Raw genomic sequence first — 7,370 nt, 5'->3', positions numbered from 1 at the left:
CCTGAAAACTTCGGGATATTGCACAAACCAAGTGCACATCAAAAAATCTTTGGGATTTCTCCCATTGACTTATATGCAACCTCGACAGGTCTGAGATGCCGAATTTCAAATTTGGACTTTTCCATCCTTGGGGTTTCATAAATTCCAAAAAAATCATGATTTTTTAAAAGTCAGATTTTATAAAAAAAAAAAATCGTGATTTTTGCATTCAGAGTTTAGTATATAACCCCCTTATTGCAACATTTTATTACTCATCGTTCATGGCCCTTTCCTATTTATATTCCTATTTATATATACAAAACTTTTTATTTTTACATTTTACAGATATTTGCTGCTTAAAATCCCACGTTCTCTGACCGTCATAAATTCTTCTGGTGCAAAGTACTGTCGGCAAGCTCAGAGACTAATAAGGCACTAATAAGCTGAAGCTTTCCCAAAAGGACCTCATCTAATGCTGAGGAAGATGAAGGGCTCCTACACACAAAGAGAATAAGGTATGAAGTGCTCCTACACACAAGAGTTTTTATATGTGCTTGCTTTATGATGACTGCATGGCTAACAGACCCAATTCTTCCTTATGAGACCAGGACCCTGCAGAAGCACCAAACAGAGACGAGGTGCTTCATGTTGTGTCTCACCTCTGTTTGGTGCTTAATTTCTATGGCTGATAGATTAAAGCTGCCATCAACCATTGGTAGAATGCAGTTGGGAGCTTTGCAGCTATAAAAAAACAAGTTCCCAGGATTTCATCATACCTATTGGCCATCTACTACACATATGGGACCTGTTATCTATATGAAATAATTATATCTTAGTCTGGATCAAGTACAAGGTATTTTTAAATTATTTCAGAGACATTTGAATTAATTTTTAAAAACATGAATTATTTGATTCAAATGGAGTCTATGGGAGATGACCTTCCTGTAATTTGGAAGTTTATGGATAACAGATCCCATACTTGTATGAAGTACAAGTCTTAGGGAACAGAAAGTTCACAGTTTCTACTTGCTAATAAATGAATAGTTGCATAGATAAAGGCAAGTGTAAATGCATGTCAAATACATTGCATGCTAATTACTTTTATAGGATCATATATTTGGAATCCTTAGGACCTGGGGCTTTCTTGTTTAGCGATCTTTCCTTAAAGGAAAGTCGTTAACCACTTGGGGGTGCCAAATGTTAGGCACGCCTAAGTGATTGTATTTACTTACCTGAAACCCCCCGGGCCGGTGCTCCTATCAGCAGAAAACTGCACCGGCCCAGAGGTTATTCCAGCGAGCACCACAGAGAGATCTTCTTCCGTCGTCTTCTTTTTTTGCGCGGCTGCGCAGTAGAGCAAAAAGCCGAACTTTAACTAAAAATTCGGCTTTTTCATTCTACTGAGTCTGCCCCGGGAAATTTGAAGACAGAAGAAGCCGGAAGAGAATCGCTCCGTGGTGCTTGCTGGAATAACCCCGGGTCGGTGCAGTTTTCTGATGATAGGAGCACCTGCCCTGGGTTTCAGGTAAGTATATACATTCACTTGGGGTTGCCTAACATTTGGTACCCCCAAGTGGTAAACGCCTTTAATTAGCATCTCCATACACTGAGGCATCTCCTAAAAAGCATTTAAACATAAATAAACAAAAGAACTGTTTAGCCACAAACACAGACTTAAGCAGCTTAGTTGCCATTACCAAGTAGAAGGGGCTGTTTTGTTTTTTTTTTGCAGATAACATGGAAATCAATAAAAACATATTGTAGCTTTCTAGATAATGGGTTTCCGAATAATAGATCCCATACCCCTATATGTTATAGAAAGGGTTTCATATTCAGAAATATACCGAAACTGTAAACTGTTTACTTCTCGTTGTAACAGGACAGAAGTGAATTCTGAAAGCCTCAAAGAAAGCAATGATTCACACACTTCTGCATCGATTCTTATCCGCTTCCAAAGGGCAGATGTTACACAAAGAGACTCTTGTATGTCCTTATATTTAATATGCTGGAGCCGTGGAGTAAAAGGAGACCCCAACACCCATAGCCAAGTGTCTGCAGAAAACACAGCATTTAATCAACAACAGGGTCGGACTGGGCCTGGGGGACACTGGGAAAAAACTTGGTGTGCCCCGCCGGTCCAGACTCGCTATTACAAAAGACGATTGTACACTCCAATGAAGAAAAAAATGTATTATACAAAAAAAAGTCCCTACGTGTTTCGACCACTAGTTGGTCTTCCCAATTTTTTGTCCCTGATGAAGACCACCTAGTGGTTTGTACTATGGTTTTTTTTTTTTTTTTTTGTATAATACATTTTTTTCTTCATTTGAAGTGTGCAATCCTCTTTTGTGTTTTCCTGGCAGTCTTATTGGGCGGTCTTTGATGGATTTGCACCTCATGATTAACTATATGGGTGTTCGTTATCTATAACCAATGCTTACACATGTCAGACCCGCTATAAGCGCGACTCCCTAAACTCCCTTCCGGCCCCCGGTTGCCACCGCCAGCAGGAAAGAAAGGTAGGTTAGGGGGTGGAGGAGGGTGCGGTGCAGGGGGACAGAGGGACCTGGACCCCCCAGTCAACAACTTATTTAGGATTTGTTTCGGTTAAACCCAAACATATGAGCAATCCCCTCTAATATCCATTATCATCTTTGCTTATGAAGTGCTGCAAAGATTCCCCACAAACACCCTACTCTTTCTTTTATTAAAGTATTATATTATTAAATATAAACATTTGCTCCACCCAAATGTAAACTGAACCCCCAGCATTCCCTTACCGAGGCTTTAAGCATGATGGGAACTGTAGTCAAGCAAAAAAAGGTAATGCTGTGCTCAACTCTGAACAATTTTAAAGCATTATGCTGGGATATAATGAGGGTATGACTACAGAATTCTTACAAAGACAGAAAATGTCTTAAGGGGTGGTTCACTTTTAGATTAACTTTTAGTATGATACAGAATGGCTAATTCTAAGCAACTTTTCAGCTGGCCTTCATTTTTTTTTTTGTGTTTTTTAAATTATTTGCCTTTTTCTTCTGACTCTTTCCAGCTTTCAAATGGGGGTCACTGATCCCATCTAAAAAACAATTGCTCTGTAAGGCTACAAATGTTTTGTTTTGTGATACCTTCTATTACTCCGCTTTCTATTGAGGCCCTTTACCTATTCATATTCCAGTCTTTCACTGAAATCAGTGCACGGTTGTTAGGGTAATGTGGACCTGAAATTTCAAACTGGAGAGGTTCTGAATAAAAAGCTAAATAATTAAAAAATTACAAATGATAAAAAATTGCAACCTGCCTCAAAATGTCACTACATCACACTAAAATTTAATTTGTGTGAATTTGTGTTTGATTGTGCGTAATATATTAATAATGGGAGGGTTTATAGGATTTATTCACTGTAGACAAGCAAGCATAGAGGTGGATTTTAAATGCAACACTGCACAATAAAATTAGTCTTCCAGAGCCAGCACCTCAACTCATACAAGAGAATCCTCCAGTGACAATCCTGTCTACTCTGTTTATACTTTGCCAAAGCGAAAGAACAAGTGCATGTTACTCTAGGTTAAATAACTGATGCTGGTCATGAATGGTGATTCTGATTAGAGATGCCTCATGTATATGTAATTACTTCTGGGGGGCTAATGAGTGCCAAAATATCAGTATTATGGAAGGTTTAGATCTCCTTTAAAGGATTTGTGAAACCTAAATATAACTTTATAGGGTCACCTTAATAGGTGTCCAACCATGCGCTCGCTGCCTAACGTGCATGTCTAAATAGTGTTAAGAATCACTGTCCACATTCACATAGGAGAATTAAAGCTTATCTAAGAAGTAGGTTAGAAATGTACATTATGGTTTGAGCTTCTGTACCAGCCCAAAGCAACCCCAGCCTTTTAGCAGTAAAGATCTGTGTCTCCAAAGATGCCCCAGTAGTTCCCCATCTTCTTTTCTGCTGATTCACTGCACATGCTCTGTGCTGCTGTGACTGCCCCCATTACTACGAGCTCCAAAATCTCTTGCTGACATTATGTTCTGCAGCTGTCTTTACTTGGCTTAATTCAGAATACCCCAAATGTTAATCAAATGAATATACTGATATGTCTGTGGTTGTGGTGGCAGCCATTTATTATTGGCAGAAGGGTAAATCTAATATAGGATCAAAGCAATGCTACAGAAAGGTCTGGGTAAGGCACAATATAAAATAGAATGAAGCATTTTGGGTTGAAATGGGTAAAGGTAGGCAATAGTGATATGAAGCAAAAAACCAACACATCGATATAAAAAAACAATATAATATGTTACGGAAATGAAGGGGAGGAGCATGGAACAGAATGAAGCATTAGGAAGTGAATGGTAAAAGGGATAGAAAATGTTGGATTGAGCATAAATAACTGACAAAGGGGAATGCTGAGTGGGTAGATGAGATTGATAGTTTGCCAGAAAGGATAGTTGGGAAAGAGAAAGGACATTTTTAATGCAATAAGTAAATAAAAGTAGGAATAAAGAAGGAGCCGAAACATGGAATAAATGCAAATGATGTGAAAAGGAATAGGACAGAAGAAGGGGCATCAATCTCTGTAGCAGTAGACAGAGAGGATAAAGAAAAAAACACAATATAATGGAACACAGTAGCTAAACACTCCAATAATTATTTTAATAAGCTTGCCTGCGGTCTGTTTCTTTGTGGGATGATTAAACTTTTATTGCTTTAGTGAACAAATTTGCATTAGCTTTTATCTGACTAAAGGGAACAAACCATCCTTTTCCATAATCTTATAAAGTTTTGATCCAACAATAAGTAGCAGATTGTAATTTTCGGCGCCCTTCCATGTTTCTCAGAAAATTAAAGGTATAATGTCATCAGAAGGCAAAGTATTTACTTTTCCCCTGAATACGTCATGTAGAGGAGTGTCATTTTAGAAAATATCTTTCATTTGACTGGTAACAAAGCTGCACTGTGGATATATTCCATGGAACAAAGACATTGTCCCACAGGACAAGGATTAAATACCCTTTATCTACAGTCTGTGGTTGATTTTCAAGTGTCAGAACTTCTAAACAGATAACCAAACACATTATGTGAGTTACAGTGGTTAAATTGGTTGCCTTCGTAAGAACATGAGGGTCAGAAAATTGTTCAGCCCCTGCAGCCACTTTCTACTACAAATCTGCCTATAGCAGATGCTGCAGCTGTCACTCAAGGAGAGCCATTTGAAAGGGAGGTGGGTGGATGTAGGAAGAATCAAAAGGCCATATGTGTCATAGTCCTAAAACAATCAAAGTGGGATTTGCATATTTATCCTTTTCTCCCCCACTCCAGTGCCAATTCATCAGTCCCCAGACTCCCCCTACCCCCAGTTCTATCGACTGTTCAGCTTCATTAGAAGTCAAGTCTATACTGTTACCCATTCCATATCTGCTCATGGAGGCCATCTGTAGTAACTGCAATACAAATCTGCCATTCGTTGTTCGAGACCCTTTGATATTTATTACCATGCATAGCAAGAAACAAATCCACTCAATCTCAGCCTAGACTTGCCGTGTGTTTCTCAGAGACAGAAACACTGGTCTACTAATAAAGATGTCAATATTTGCAATTTACACTGAATAATGTAATCTTACAGACCTGGAAATGGTTCAGAAAAATGTAAACAGATAAATAAAGAGAAATTATGATTTATCTTGCAAAGAATGGCTGTAGAAATAGGAGTAGTTTGAGGTCTGATGAACTTTTTATTCTTTGGATGGTGCAAACAAAAAAAAAAATCGTCCACAGAGGATGAGTAATGTAATGGCACTAAAATGGCAATGAGAGGTTCAAAAACTAAGTTTACTCGAGAAGACCTAGCCAAACAAGATATCTGCTGCCCATCTAGGTGGAAGGTGGAATCAGGTTAATCATTAGGATCAGGCCCATAATCGGATAACGCAGTCATCAGATGACTTAAGCAGCACCTTCAGATTTCATACCCCTGGAGTGCGAATGAGAAGGGATGTGTAAATAGGCAGGAGCGCTAAATAACAAGAAGAAGACGCATCAGCAGGCTAAGGCTGGGTCAGGCAGCTCAGTTCAAGGTCAAGAAAAGGGCCAAGGTTAGGCAGTGTCGGACTGGGATGCCAGGGGCCCACCAGAAAACCTTAGACCATGGGCCCACTTTCCAAACTATTATTCCTATTTTCCTTACTCAACCTCATCATTCTCCTAGTCTTTTATTCTACTTACTACTGTATATTCTTCCTTTTTTTATGCATTTTTCCCATAAATAAATAGGGAATTACCTTGAAATAGGCTAAATGGTTAGAAGCAAGAGGTCCCACTGACACCTTGGCCCACCAGGAGTTTTCCTGGTATCCCTGTGAGCCAGTCCAACACTGAGGTTAGGATAGGCAGTAGATTCGCCAAAACCAGGAGTCAAGCCAGGAAATCAATCAACAGGGAGCAGGAAAGCTTATTTATTAAGCCTCAAATTATTAAAAAAGTGAAAAAAAAAACAATTAAAATGTTTCCAGATTTCGCATGCTCTGAAGTTTGCTAAAAATCCGAATCCAGAAATCCTCCAGTTAAAAATTATCAAAATCGTGTAAAAGTCAATAGCAGGTGGTCCCTTTAACTAATGTAAGATGTTTTTTGCCTTCAATATTCTTGATAATTTCGTTCTGTTTGATGCTGGTTTTTGTTCCGTAATCCAAATAATTAGTAGTTTTCGTTCAATAATCCACATTTTTCGGGTGACAATTTGAAAAAGTCACACGGTTCGAATTGTTGCTCGACTTTTCTTGCATGCACAATTGTAGCTCCAAATTTTTAGAAAATTAAGGCAGATCGTGGTTGGGAGTTAGGTCCAATTTGTTTCAATAAAAAATGAGAAAAATACTAGTTTTAGTAAATAAGCTCCTTCGTGTCCACAGTAAACTGAAAAGATCACATAGCAATTGGCTAGGAAATGTGATGTCCATAAATAAGCAGTGCACATGAGCAAACTGGTGAGCGTCACAATTTACACACACACACATGTAAGCACCATGTACACTGGGACTCAAGAGGTGTATGTGCCTGTAGGGACTTACTTAAATGGGACACGTTACTGGAAATGGACAATTCTCTTGATGCAATTGCGCTGCAACTACTTCTGATTGTGCCTATTCTGAAGTCTGTTGGACGTCCTTTGCGGTGATGACTGACATCATTTCCAGTGTTTGCTGTGCCAGTGATGCAATGGTGTCTATTGAAGCAGCAAAGGAAGGACTTAGCGGAAACCGAGCACAACTATAGTGGTTTTAGGTACAGGTATGGGACCTGTTATCCAGAATGCTTGGGACCTGGGGTTTTCCGGATAAAGGATCTTTCCGTAATTTGGGTCTTCATGCCTTAAGTCTATTAGAAA

The 7,370-nt window shown here is 39.0% G+C and overlaps 1 long non-coding RNA gene across 1 annotated transcript; it reads left to right on the top strand.

Moving 5' to 3' along the window:
- Positions 1-294: 294 nt before the first annotated feature.
- On the top strand, positions 295-2,175 carry LOC121396127. Its single transcript, XR_005962846.1, has 2 exons — positions 295-494; positions 1,859-2,175. It is a non-coding gene; the product is annotated as an uncharacterized LOC121396127 (long non-coding RNA).
- The last annotated feature ends 5,195 nt before the right edge of the window (positions 2,176-7,370 follow it).

The sequence above is a fragment of the Xenopus laevis genome, chromosome 7S (assembly GCF_017654675.1).
Source record: "Xenopus laevis strain J_2021 chromosome 7S, Xenopus_laevis_v10.1, whole genome shotgun sequence".
Taxonomy (NCBI): Eukaryota; Metazoa; Chordata; class Amphibia; order Anura; family Pipidae; genus Xenopus; species Xenopus laevis.
The sequence above is the reverse complement of the archived record's forward strand: the minus strand, read 5'-3'. Positions and strand labels throughout refer to the sequence as shown.